This window comes from Ambystoma mexicanum, chromosome 12 (genome assembly GCF_040938575.1).
Source record: "Ambystoma mexicanum isolate Mex_15411 chromosome 12, UKY_AmexF1_1, whole genome shotgun sequence".
Classification (NCBI taxonomy): Eukaryota; Metazoa; Chordata; class Amphibia; order Caudata; family Ambystomatidae; genus Ambystoma; species Ambystoma mexicanum.
The window spans coordinates 351,793,574-351,808,207 of NC_090936.1; the positions used below are offsets into that span (position 1 = coordinate 351,793,574).

The 14,634-nt window shown below is 53.3% G+C and overlaps 1 protein-coding gene across 9 annotated transcripts in view; it reads right to left on the reverse strand.

Annotated features, from left to right (window-relative positions):
• The window catches only part of ITPR2 (inositol 1,4,5-trisphosphate receptor type 2), a 4,412,221-nt gene that overhangs the window by 708,334 nt on the left and 3,689,253 nt on the right, over positions 1 to 14,634 (reverse strand). The window lies entirely within an intron of this gene.

The following is a 14,634-nucleotide window of genomic DNA, read 5'->3' on the forward strand; positions in this document are numbered from 1 at the left end:
CAAAGTTTGAACATTAAGCATTACATAGAACATTAAGCAACTCTTACCTCCTCAGCAGGCCCACCTTCAGACGAACAGGTTGCGCAGCACTGCTTGGCCGACCTTGGGACTCCTCCCTGGAGTCCCGATTGACGCAGTAGAATCTCGTGAAGGTGTGCGTTGACCTCCACGTAGCAGCCCTGCAGATGTCCAGCAGGGGCACACCAGAGAAGAACGCCGTAGTAGCAGTGATCGCTCTGGTAGAATGGGCTCTCGGACGGCCGGGCAACGGTCGGTTTGCCAACCGGTGACAGTGCATGATGCAGCCGGAGAGCCATCTGGAAATGGGACCTGGTGCCTCCCTGCTTCCGGATGTAGAACATCGTGGTGGTGTTGTCGGTGAAGATCCTCACCACCTTGCCCTTGAGGGACGGGAGAAACGACCTTAGGGCCCAGAACACTGCTCGGAGTTCCAGGATGTTGATGCTGAGAGACCTCTCCTCTGGGAACCAAAGGCCTCTCGTGTGCAGATCTCCGGTGTGCGCTCCCCACCCTTCCAGGGAAGCGTCCGTCGTCACTGTCTCCTGATGCACCGGGATCTGAAAGTCCTTTCCCGCCACGAGATGCGCGCGGGCGCCCCACCATCAAATCGCTCGGCGGAAAACCTTGTTGAGCGGGATCCTGTCCTCGAAGCTGCCCGTCCCTTGTATCCAACGGGCGTCGAGGAACCTTTGTAGAGGAGGCATCCGTAGCCTGCATAGGCACACCAGGCAGATGCATGAAGACATCATTCCGAGCAGGGACTTGATGGATCTCACCCTGGCCATGTCCATGGCCAGCAGGCGCTGCACCTTGCCCAAGATGGCCTTCGTCCTTTCCTCCGACGGCGAGGCCAATCGCGCCACTGTATCGAGCTTGGCTCCCAGAAACAGTACGACCTGTGACGGGACCAGGTGGGATTTCGAGTAGTTGATGGCGAATCCCAGATCCGTGAGCAGTTGGACGGCCTCCGCTGTGTGTTCGACAGCGAGTTCTCTTGTCCTTGCACGGATGAGCCAATCGTCCAGGTAGGGGTAGACGTGGATCCCCCACAGGCGCAGCCGCACCGCCACTGGTGCGAGGCACTTGGTAAACACCCTGGGTGCCGACTCCAGCCCGACTGGCAGGGCCTTGAATTGGTAGTGCCGCCCCTGGACTATGAATCTGAGAAACATTTGGTGTCGTTTTAGAATGGGGATGTGGAAGTAAGCATCCTCCAAGTCCAGCGACGATAGGAAGTCGCCCTCCTCTAGCTGTCTCAGCACGTGCTGGAGGATGACCATCCTGAACTTTTGTGCCTTGATGGATTTGTTCAACCGCCGCAGGTCCAGGATGAGGCGCTAACCGCCCGCCTTCTTTCTGACGAGGAAGTACCCTGAGTATACTCCAGAGCCCCGGAGCCTCTTCGGGACGAGCTCGATGGCACCCTTCTTGAGCATCGCCCTTACTTCTAACAGCAGTTGAGGGACGTGATTTTCCTTCCTGGCCACGGGACGAATGCGGGGGCACTTCTTTAGAAATTCGAGAGTGTGCCCATGGGCCAGGCCATCCAGCCACCAATGGTCGGTGGAGATCGACTCCCACACGCTGACGAACTTCACTAGCCAGCCTCCCACCGGGGTGCTCAGGTTGAGGCCCGACGCTACGGCCGGTTCAGTCCTGCTTGGAGGCGGCCTTGCTGCCTTGGCCTTCTTGGTGACGACAGACAGCGAGATCCTCCTTACTTGCTGCGTCCTCTGTAGGCCTCCTGCGACGAGGAGCGGGCCACCTGGCGGTACGTCGGGGAGCTGCCGCCGGATCCCTTGGAGGCACCCTGTCTGCCTCTGGCGTTCCGAAACGGCCGCCCTCATTGCTGCAACCCTCCCAAGGCCCGAGCCATCTCTGTGTCGGTCTTGATGGCCTGAAGTGACTCATCCACTGTTTTTCCAAACAGGTTGTTCCCGTCCAAAGGCATGTCCAAAACTCTGGTTTGCACGTCCTGGCGGAAATCAGTTGACTTGAGCCATCCCCGCCGTCGAAGGCAAACACCGTTGCCCAACTGGTGGAATCCAGTATCAGCGATGTCCGTGGCCACCGTTATAGCGTGGTCCGATGCCACCTCACCTTCCTGCAGGATCTTCAGGGCCTCTGACCTCTTGTCGTCCGGTAGGAAGTCCAGCAGGGGAGCGATCTTGTACCACAGCTCCCTGTCGTAGCGGGCCATAATCTTCCCATGGCTTCCAGCTTCTTTCCCCCACCGTCGGGTGGGGAGGTCGAAGTTGAGGATGACTCCCCCGCCGCCTTCTTCTTGGCCGCCGCCGAGATGACCGAATCCGGGGTCGGCTGTGCCCTAAGGCATAAAGGGGCGGAATCGGGGACCCGGTACTTCTTTTTGTACCGATCCCTCTTGGCAGGCGTCGTGGACGGGTTCTTCAGGAGTAAGTCCCTCCTCCCAGATATCGTCAATCAATGGTACCGCGAGGACCGTCTTCCTCTTGGCTTTGCGCCGCTGATAGAGGAAACCTTCCTTCTTCTGTTCCTCAGGGCAGAGCCGAAAAAGCTTGGATGCCCTGGCAATCATGGCGTGGAAGGAGCCAATTTCGTCGGGTGGGGAGGCCCGAGGGAGTGGTGATGGAAGGCCCATCCTGTCGTCACCACTGTCGTCATCCGTCCCCGTCGTGGCCGTGTCCATTCCTGTGTCATCCCTAGGATCTGGGGAAGGAGATGAAGGATGAGCAGGCTGCACGGGCTGGAAAGGCGGGGGGGATGAACTCTCCTCTGCTTGTTTGGAGGGCTTCCCGATGGGCCCGGTTCTGCTGGGTCTTCTGTTGGGGTTAAGGGCAATCTCATCCTTATCTCCGTGCATAAGGTTTGGATTGCCATCAAAATGGCCACTGAGTTGTCCTGAGGCTCGGGCACTGGCTGTGACGGGCGCGATGGTTGCTCCTCCTCCACGGGAGCCTAGTCAGCACCATTATCGCTCTCTTTGTCCACCTCCTCGGGGTTCCCCCCTTGGGACCGGACCTCCTCAAACCTCTTGTTGAGGCCCTTCACAACTTCAACCAGTTCCTCCTCAGAGGCTGTATCCGTGTCCGTGACGGCCACCGGCCTCCCCCCCTCTTTTTCCACCAGGGTCTTCATGGGGGTCTTATCAATGGGCTGAAAAGAGGATTCCCTCCGTGGCGGCAGGGAAACTCTGGGCCCCGAGGTCACTTTGACTGGGTTAGCCTCCACAGGATTCGCCAGGGCCGCCGCGACTCCCTCGATAGAGGCCTTCACCGAGTGAATCAAGGCCTTCACCACCTTGGGCGTGCTTGAGGCCTTCACCTTGGGGGAGGAGTCACAGCCTCGCTCCCCCTCGGCTGATCCCTTCGAGATCGACCGGGGCCTCTCCAGAAGCTTAGCCAGGTTCTCGGATTTTCTCATCCCCGAGGCAGAGCGTTGATCGTGGTTGATGGCGTCAGTGAAAGTGCACCCTGCCTGGCAGCCGAGGAGCTTGACCCTTCGGCGCTCCCGGTGCCCGCGGACTCGCAGTGCTTTGCCTTCTGTTGGGCCCCCGTCGCCGGGGTGCCCTCACAGGTCTTAGAAGACCGCTCTGACTTCTTCTTCTTCTCACCTGCTGGGCCCTTCTCCAGCCAGCTGGCGAGGTGGGTCCGACGATCCCTCGTAGTCTGTTCCGAAAGGTTCTGGCAAAACGCACAGTCCAATTCCACGTGCGTCTTGTCTTCGTGAAGGCAGTAGAGACATTTCGAATGCTCATCCTCCTTGAAAACATTCTGTAATCCGCATCCAGGGCAGTTCCTGAACAGCTTGGATCCGGGTGTCGAGCTTCCCTTGTCCTGGCCATGTCCATGAGGTAGGCCTCAGACCTTCTGGAATCCTCCAAGAAGCGTAACTCGACGAAAACCTCGCCCTTGAGGGGCGTAGAAAATTCCGAAACGGGGCCCCGTTGATCGGAAGTAGAAACGGTGGAGCTTGAGGCTCGATTGACCAAAAAAATGAGATTAACCTCTTTGAAAAATCACAAAACGCAGTAAAAGCTCGAGGGCTGTAGCACGAGGACTCCCAACACTTGAACGTGCAGTAAAAATCTGAGGATGGCTGCTAGGGGAGGGGCTTAGGGAGAGGGTAGTCATTGGCTGGGGGCAGTATGACCCAGAGACCAGTGATTGGTTACTACTTGTTTGTTTGTTTGTTTGTTTATTTATTTATATGGTGCACCGGACCAGAAGGTATGAGGGCGCAAGCATTACAAGAATATTCTCAACTTAGTTACAATACTGTACATTATTTACATTATTATGCATAGTGAGTAGATGCAGTTACAGTGAGTAGAAGCAGTTACAAGGATACAGAGTAACATTACGACATAGTTACAGGTTGAACAAATGTGTAGTAGTAGCATGGTGTCATTATTGGCTCTCATTATTGGTCTTTGTTCTTAAGCCACTGGATGTAGTTACGCCTAAATTGGTGGTAGGTTTGAGGTGCTCTGACGGAGGGTGGTAGTGAGTTCCAGTGTTGGGCTGCTTTAACCTGGAAGCTGTTGCCGCCCATTTTCGTGCGCTTGAATCTGGGAACAGCGAGCAGGTTAGCATTGCTATTTCTGGTGTGTCTGTTGGGCATGTATCTACTAAGAAAGACAGATCAGAAACAAAACTGATACTGATTTTTTTAGCAGGCGTTAGGGACGAGGGCGCAAAGGGGCTTATTAGCCAATAACGGTGACCGTAAAGTACGGTCACCGTTATTTGCAATTTCCCCATTCCCATTGAGTCCTATGGGGGCTCATTTGGGAATGGGGAAGAGCCCTGGGGAATGGGAAATTACCGCCCTGGTCAACTCGGAATAGGGCGGTAATTTCCCATTCCACCAGGGCGGTGCCGGTACGGGTCCGGTGCCGACCAAGGCGCTACTACCGCCATTGGTTAGCGCCGGACTCGGAATGAGGCCCAATGTATCTAGCAACAAGTTATACTATAACTAGATAATAATCACATATTTGTGGAACACTCACTTCAGCAGTGATACTAGGAGCAAAAGAATGCAACACATTTTTTTAAAAGGAAAAGGTTTTAATAGAGGGAACAAACAAGTATTCTTTTTGTGGAAAGCACCATGAAGACCAGAAGACTAAGCATGACTTATGGACGTGGCTAAGCAGCCATGCTGTAGGATGCAGCTTTTGGTGGCTCCTGTGATCCGACATCGATTATATTCAGAAAAGAAGGATTTTTGCAGGCTCTCACGCCCGCAAGTGGACAATTATGGAAGGATGGATGCGCCCCACTGAAGGTTTTCCAAGGTCCGAAGTCCGGGACCTAACCTAGAGAAATCATCCAAAATGGCGGCGAGTAACAAAGGGGACCTGGCAGAGCGATGACGGCTGAGGCAAGACATAGGGCCTCATTACACGGACGGCAGTAAGGGTTAACGGTCACCGTTAATGGTACCGGTGACCTTTAACCCTTACCGCCTTACTACGAGGTCCCTTTGCGGGATGGAGACTTTAACGCCTGCTTTTTGCAGGCGTTAAAAACCAACCCGCAAAGGGACCAGGGAGCTAATTACGGTACCGCAATTTGTGGTGCCGTAATTAGCACCTTCCCCATTCCCATTATGCCCTATGGAGCAAAAATGGGAATGGGAAAGGGCAATGGGGGAAGGGGGAATTACCGTCCCACCAACCTTGGAATAGGGCGGTAATTCCCCTTTCCTCCAAGGCGGTGCCGGTATTTTACCGGCATGGACCAAGGTGCTAATAGCACCTTGGTCCACCGCCGTCCGTGTAATGAGGCCCATAGTCTAACCTAAAGAGGTGCAGCCCGGCTGACTTTTCATCTAAGCGGTGCCGAAGGTAGCACAAAGTGACGTGAGGCGCACAACAGCTGATGTGCCGGAGGGGCATTGACATTTAGTAAGACATTTTGCATGAGGTTGATTAGAACATGCAGTAATGCCAGTTTCTTTAACAATAACTGTCAAACAAACAAGACAAAGCAAGTCAAGCGGTTATTTACTACAATCTTGGCATGTGGGGACATGGGACCGAACAGACGTCACGGTGTCCGGGCTGCTGCTCCTGCCACTTTCTTCGAAGCATCCCCCCCCCGGTTCACACATGGGGGGGTGGCCAGCTTGTTGCCTGGGCGTGAGGGAGTGCACTACATGGTGTGCAGTGCATTCATGGGGGTTTATCATCAGATGTCCCATATCAGTGTTTTCCAAGCGACCCATTTGTCATTACCAATCAGCCCTGATCTGTTGACTGCCTCCATCCTTACCTTAGTCTCGGCCTCAGCCCATCTCTCAAATTCCCTGTGCCAATGTTGGTATCGTGGCCCCCCAGCCCTCTTCCATGACATGGCAATGGTTCTCTTGGCCAGGTTACATGTGAGGTCCATAAATGTATGCACATGTTTATGTTTGCTGATCCTGGGGTAAGTTCCGAGCAGGCACTCCTTCGGTGACCACTCATAACGGGCAATGCCGGCTGCTCTGCAAGCTTGTTCTATTCGTGACCAGAGATCCCTCACCCGCTCACAGCCCCAGAACATGTGTATCATATCGGCATCCTCCATCCCGCACCATGGGCATCCCGAGCTAGCTTTGTTATTGAAGGTAGCTATCCTGTGTGGGGTCATGTAAGTGCGGTACAGCACATTTAGCTGTATCAGTTTGAACCAATGGTTCCGAGACACTGCAATGTGGTAGCTCAGCGCCCTCTCCCAGTCCCGTTCTGTTAATGTTGTGCCCAGGTCTTCCTCCCATTGTTCTTTCAGCGCTGCACTCTTGGGTTTGGGTGTGTCTATGAGCATGCTATATATACTAGACACTGGGCACCAGCCATCACCAAGGCTGTACATTAGTGTGAGGATTGGTTCAGCCTGCGGCTCGTCCGGCCAGCCCCCCCAGCCATCTCTAGCCACCTTTCAAACCCGTTGGTACCACAGGAACTGTCCACCGGGGAACCTTTCCCATTCCTGTATAGAGCTGAACTCCCTGAAGGCCCCTTTGTCATACATGTCTCCCCACGTGTATATCCCGTGCCCCTCCCATCTTCGCAGCGCCGCCAAGTCCATGCTGCATACACCTGCCGCTATTGGTATTTCTGGGGAGTAGGGGTGGGTGACCTTTAGTACAGCTCATGCCCTCTTCCATATCTTCCGCCCCAGGGTTACCACCATTGGAGTGTGTTCTGCCGCTCCAAGAGTTACCCAGAGTGTTTAATTTAGTGTAGTGGGCGCGACCAACTGTTGTAGCAAAATAGTCTCCGAGGTGGGATCATCGGACAGCCATTTGACCACGTGGCTAAGTTGGGCTGCCAGGTAGTACTTTTCTAGGTTTGGCAGTTTCACGCTCCCCTGGTCATATGGCAGGTATAATGTTTTAGTGAGAGTCTGTGGCGAGCAGCGCCCCAAAGGAACCCCCGGATCAGCTTCTCCAGTGTGTGAAAGAAGGAAGCCTTGATGTAATAATGCACATTAGTAAAGAAGTATAGGAACCTCGGGAGGATGATCATCTTGGTGATGGCCACTCTGCCTAGTAATGATAACGGTAGCTTGGCCCAGAACTTCATGGAATTCCTCATGCCGTGCAGCACTCTAGCCGTGTTATGTTCGTGTATCTGTTCAGGCGTATGTTTGATATTGACACCCAGGTACTTAAACGAAGCAGTTTCCCATCTAAGGCCAACCGCGGGCAGCATGCTGGGGTCTCTCCCCCTCAGCCGGCTATTGGGAATATGAAGGATTTGGATCTGCTAAAGCTGATTCCGGACACCTTGGCGTAATTGTCCAGTATATCTAGGATCACTGGGACGTTTAAGTGTGGGTACCTGACATATAGAAGAATGTCGTCTGCATAAAGCGATAGTAGGTGCCCCGCTCCCCCAACCCAAATACCCACGTCTAAGTACTGTTTCCTAAGGTATATCGCTATGGGTTCAAGACCCAGGACGTACAGCATTGGGGAGAGCGGGCAGCCTTGCCTAGTCCCCCTCTCAATGTCCCAGATTTCAGACACCAACCTCCCTGTTTTAACCCTGGCCTTGGGATTAGTGTATAGGATGCAAAGCCAGCGAGTGAAGACCTCCCCAAATCCAAACCCCTTCATTCCCGCCAGCAACCACTCCCAGTAGATTGAATCGAACGCTTTTATAGCGTCCAAGGAGAGTATAGCATATTCCTTTTGGGATCCCTCGGACTGCGCTAGAATGTGTTGCAGTCTGTGCAGGTTTAGGGCGGTGCTGCGCCCAGGTATAAAGCCTGTTTGATCACTGTGTATTATGTCCCCAATTATTCTGTTCAGGCGTTTGGCAAGGATTGTGGTGAGGATTTTGACGTCATAGTTTAGCATCACCAAGGGGCGGTATGATTCGCAGCTTTCAGTCGGTTTCCCGGGTTTAGGTATTGGAACAATTAGCGTTTCCCTCATAGACCCTAGTAGTACCCCATTGGTAAATGCTTCTTGATAGACCTCGAGCAATACCGGCGTGATGACATCCCCATATGCTTTGTAGAACTCTGAGGGGAGTCCGTCGCTACCCAGTGTTTTGCCGGAGGCGAGGGACCTGATTTCCTCAGTAATGTCCTCACCCGTTATTGCAGCATCTAGGGCCTCTCTGTGCGTTTCCTCTATTTTGGGAAGGCCTATTTCATCCAGTGTGTCTAATATGTCTGAGTTTGCCACTTGGTGGTCGTGGCTGTATAAGTGGGAGTAGAAATACCGGAATGTGTCATTTATGTTTTGTTGCATTGTGTGTGACGTGCCTGTTTCGTCCTTGATTTCAGTTATTTGGTGTCGTGGGTGTTCCCTCCGGCATAGCCATGCTAACAGCCTACCTGGTCTGTCGCCTTCAGCGTGTGATTTGGCTGTTTTCACTGTGAAGTCGAAATTGGAGAGCCTACCCCATGCCTCTAAGCAATTCCCTCGCAGCAATGCTAGTTCTTCCTCCTCCCCCTGTGTCCCTTTGGTGTGGGTTTCCTTATGTTTTATCTCCTCTTCAGTTTTTTCCAGTTCAGCCCTTAGTGTTTTCTGTATGCCTCCAGCTCCCGTAATGGCCTCCCCCCTGACAACCAGCTTCAGTGCCTCCCATACTGTGCCCCACTGTTCAACACTGCCCACGTTTATTTCCAACTACTCTTCCACTTTGTCCCGTAACCCCTCTGCAAAAGCCTGGTCTGTGAGGGGGTCTGGTGACATACGCCATAGTGGTATGGGTGGTCGGGGGCCCCTCGCTTTCCACATCACCTGCAGCGGGGAGTAGTCCGATATTGACCTGCCCAAGTATTGAGCCGAGTCCATTTGTGGCTGGTAGCATTTGGGTAGAAATATATAGTCTATTCTGGTGCGCAGGGCGTGGGGGGCAGAGAAGTACGAGTACTCTCTTTCCGTTGGGTGGAGTTCTCGCCACACGTCGACCAGGTTCAGGGTTTCTATCAGTGCGTTAAGCGCCCCAGTCGCAGCATCGTTTCTAGTTACTGGTGATTTGGATCTGTCCAATTCCCAGTCCCTTACACAATTAAAATCGCCACCCCAGACGCAGAGGCTGTCTTGGCAGTTGGCTAGTTTGGCTCCCAGTGTGTCCAGATGTTTTGGGATTCCGTAATTGGGGTAATATGAGTTTATAATGCTGATTTCAGTTTGTTCAATCCAGCCCCTCACCAACAGACTCCTGGTCCGCCTCCCATTTCAACAACCTGAACGGGACTGATGGACTAATCCAGATGAGCACTCCCTGGGCATATTTGGAATAGGGAGCCCCGTAACACTGCCCATCCCAATGATCCCTCAGTACCCCCAGGGTCTGCTGTGTCAGGTGGGTCTCCTGAAGTAGCGCTATCAACACCTTCTTCCTATTAAGGAATGATTTAATTCTGTTTCTGCGTATGTAGGTGCCCAAACCCCAGACATTCCATGTTAGAATTCTAATATTGTTGGCCATTTTTGTATGTGCGGCCCAGCTGGTTGGCTCGGGTGTCGTCCAGCCATTGATCTCGCCACAGCAGGCGAGTTAATCCATTGCTCCGAAAGAACCCATCCCCCACCCCGTGACTTTCAGTAGCACTTGCATTCTTGGTGTTGCATGCCCCGTTTTTCATTAAGATCTCGCCGCTTGCGTGAACAAAACAAACAAAAACCAAACAAATTTGTAAGCATACCAGAACTAGGTAACTGCGCTCAGCAGCCACCGTGTGGCCGTGGCACTCGAGCCCCCCGCAACTGACTGGCCCTCCAGGGCCAAGGTGTGCGGGCTGTGATGTGTCAGCAACCGTCCGACACTGAACGGTTCGTGGAGTGTGTGCTTTCGCCCGGTCAGAGGCTCCCACCTTGCTCCAGCCGAATGACAAACTGTGGCGTCCTTCTTGGTTTTCACTTGCGCCCATAAGAGTCTCTTTTATTGCACTCCCTTCCCCCACCCCACAGTTGACTGAGCCAGAGTTTTTCATGTGACTGCTTCTCGACCATCGTCCAGATTGTTGTGCTCCAGCCACATGTTGGCCGCAGCCGGCGTTTCGAGAAAAACGGCGCGCCCTTTATAGAGGACCTTGAGGCGGGACGGGTACATGAGCATGTACTTGAGGTTCAGTTTCCTGAGTTTCTGTTTGACAGGCACAAAAGAGTTCCGGGCCCTCTGAACAGCTGGGGTGTAGTCTGGGTATATAGCTACGTTGGCATTATCCCGGCGGATATCTCCTCCCTCCCTGGAGAACTTCAGGATTGTTTCCCAGTCGCGGAAGTTCAGTATTTTAGCTATCACAGGTCGGGGATGCGAGCCCGGGGGCGGCCTTTTCTGCAGTGTTCTGTGGGCCCGTTCCACCGTGAATCCCTGTGATAATTTCTCCGCTCCAATCTCCTGAATTATCATGTTTTCGATGAAGTCTGTTGGGTTGGGCCCTTCTGCATCTTCTTCTCGGGCTTCCAGCACTGCGTTCTTCCTTTCGAGCTCCGTCAGTCGCTCCCCGAGATCGCTGGTGGTTTCTGCTGTCTCCTTCAGCGTCGTTTAGGCTGTTATGACTCTTTCCGTGAGGTTTCTCATGTCTTGTCTCATCAACTGCACATCCAATTTGACCTCCTCGATCTTGGTATCAATGAAAGTACATAGGGCTGCTATTGCTTCGAGCACCTGGCTATCCTTGTCAGCAGAGCTCTCTGCAGGCTGTGCCGCCTGTGTTTCTGGGGCGGGTTGTGGTTGCCCCTTTTGTCTGGCGCCGTTGAAGGAGTCCATGATCGTTGGTTCCTTTTTCTGTTTCATGGACGGCATGTCCACAGTGATAATTGAGAGTGCAGGGGGTATTAGTTCTTCTCTGCTGGCGTGCCCCTTGTCGGCCACGCAGCGGTGTGTCGCTCGTGTGGGGGTCCTCGGGTCAGTCTCGTTTGATGGTTCCACTTGTCGCAGTTCTGTGCATAGGATTCCGGATTCCTCAGCTGTTCGCACAGTCGGGGAGGGCGCCGCAGTGTTATGTGTGGTGCCCCAGCGGTGCGTTGGCGAGGCTATGAGTGAGTGATGCGTGTGCTCGTGCACCCTCTGTTTATGGTGAGCCTAGTTCAGTGCAGTCTTGCCTTGATCTCTTGTTTGCGTCCTACTCCTTCTCCAGTGTCACCTAGGCATAGCCATCAGGCCGCGCAGGTGCCTTCACCGTTTGATTGTGGTGTTGCTTGTTCGCTGGGCACCCGCAGGTTCTGTTAGCCAGCACTTGTTTATAGGGCGCCAAGTTGCGCGCCATGTTCAAGTCAGCGCCCTGCTCCTGCTGGCGCGTTGGCGTGCACCTTAGTTTGTGGGGCCCAGTTCTTATAGGGAGTATCACTGTTTCATTGTGGTGCAGTGATGGTCTGCTGTGGTGTTGCAGGTTGGTGGGTGTTCCCTTACCCCCGTCTGCTGGTGCAGACCTGGGGCTAATAAGGCCAGCGCGCGCCACTCCGGCCTCTCCGCCCGCAGATTCTTGTCTAAGTATCCTGCCGGCGTAGTGCACTGCGTCACAGGTTCAGTTCGCGCCCGGCTTCTTCAGGCCGTGGATTATCCTTAAATCCGTACAATCTCTGCTGCCCAGGTCGCAAGTCACTTAGTAACGTCTTTTGAATGTGGATTCTTGTGAGGGGCCCTTTTTCTCTTGCTGCGTCCGAGTTAGCACTTAGGAAATGCAGAAAAACTGTGACCCTTAACGGACCTGCTCTGCGCTTCAAAAGTCAGCGCGGCGTGCTTACCGCGCCGCACCCTGTGCCTGTGGCGGTGACGTCCGCCAGCACTCCTCTCTCTGTGCTCCGGGCCAGACCGTTCTTCTCCTTCCCGAGACGACCCGGCAGCACTGTTATGGAAGCACATTTGTTTGGGGCGGGGGATCGATCTTGGTTTTCCAGTCTTACAATGCCCCGATCGTCCTTCTCCCGTCCACTCACCTACCGAGTGAGCTTTCCTTCCGTGACTCGCCGTACCAATGCAGGCTGGCTTCCCAGCGTGAAGGTGTCCTGAGCTTTCCGCAGCGACTCTGTGCTTCTGTCTTCTGCGGTGCCCGCCACCCTCGCCGCTGCATGTGATGCCGTCCCTTCTGAGCCGCGATTACCCAGAGCTGCTCCCCTCTTGTGATGCGTCTCCTCCTTTCCGACTCCAACCGCGAACCACAGGCTTCTTTTGTTGTTGCCATCGGTCTTGCCGACAGACAAGGGGTTCTCGTAGGGCTTCCGCGAGTGTCCGCTTTATCGGGGGAGCCGCAGTAATCCTCCGCCCATCCCCCACATCATCTCGGGCATCGAGTCGCGGCCGTCATCTTGCTTATCCAAGGGTTATCTTTCCTGGAGGATTTGTTCACGTTACCCAGCTCCAATTTTCTCCGGTCCTGCTGCGTACGTGTGGGGAAACGCTTTAACCACTGTACAGAGCACTTTTCGTCCTAGTTTGTGCAGTCTGTCCGCCGTTATAGGATCTGTTCCAAGGATCTCGGCTGGAGCTCAGCACTGCAACCTCTTCAAGCCATGAGCACCACGCCACGCCCCCACATAGAAACCCTGTTGCAGCAAGAAACTGGCCCTGGGGCCCTTAGTCAAGGTTTTTACGGTGGAAAGGGCACACAGGTCACTAGCAAGGAAGCCGCCACCAGGAACCCCGCCAAGGCCGATTATAGCCTGGCATTTGAACTACCGTGACAGGGAAAAGGTCCTTGAACATTTTCGCAAAGGTAGAACGATCCAACAAGCATCGGCCACGATAACAGCACATTCGGACTATACACAGCAGGTCCAGAAACTACGAATGAGCTACATTGCTGTCAAAAGGAGATTGCAAGCGGCTAACCAAAAGTACATGCTTCTGTACCCAGCTAAGCTGAAAGTGATCCACAAGGGCCGCGCAATCTTTTTCGAGACGCACAGCCATGGATGGATATGCAGAACCTGGCAACAGGAGACAGCACCGAACCAAGTAGTCAAGAATAATCGCAGATAGGAACCATGACTAGTATGTGACCACAATTATCGCACTACATAGACACGTCCTAAACCCAAAACTGCACAAGACTGTACGGATACTAGTAGTTACGTATCCGCCCACTGCTCCTTATGCACCAGGACAGGATCCAGGGGTGAGGGTGAGAAGTGGATAGGCCTGAGCACAAGGAATTGAGCTGGGTTACTGATTGGGGATTTGGGAGGGGGGTGTGTGAGGGAGTTGGGGCTGTTGGGAAGCGGGAAGGGAAGGGAGTTGTGGTAGTTAGAGGGGAGTTGGCCTACGGATACGCACAGAGATGGGAGAGTGAATGTGACATGGCAGTAATGAAAGCGAGAACCACTAAAGAAGATGGGGGAACTTAAAATAGCAACCTGGAATGAACAGCTACATTAAGAGGAACCGGTGATGGCATATTTAAGACAACAAAAAAAAGACATAGCCCCCCTGCAGGAAACCCATCTAACTAAAGACAAGACACCCTAGCACGGCAATGGGGTGGGGTGACCGTGGGTTCAACATACTCAGCATATGCCAGAGGGGTCCTAATATGGGTGGCAACGACAGTCCAATTAAAGGTCCTCCAGACCTTCCTGGACACAGATGGTAGGATGATAATATTACAGGGAATGATGAGAAATAAGGAAATATGTGTTATTAACACGTACGCCCCAAATCGTGAAACATCAGCCTATTTTAGATCTCTATATCCCAAGATAGGCCTGTGTAGAGATTGTGCGCTTATATGGGGAGGAGATTTTTATTGTACGCTAGACCCGGCGATAGATAGATCGGATGGTAAATTCGCTCACCCAGCCCCCTCAGCAAAGGCCTTGCATACGCATTCAAGTTGGCTGATATATGGAGGACAAGGCATCCGCAGGACAGAGTATACTCTCACTATACTGCATCTACAAACCTCTACACAAGGCTGAATTACGTGTTTGTGGGGGAAGAAAACCTGGGAGAGTGCATAAGGACGGAATATAAAGCTAGGTTCCTATTGGACCATGTACCTCTAGTAGTCACGTGGCAGATCCTCCCCCCCTGGGCTAGGATTCCAACATTGAGACTTAGGGTCAAGGCACTCAGAGACAGAAGGTTCTGGGAACATTTGAGAGAGGAGGTGAAGGAATATTTTGAGTATAACACTGGCAGTGTGAAATCAGCAGGTACACTGTGGCAGGCCTTTAAAG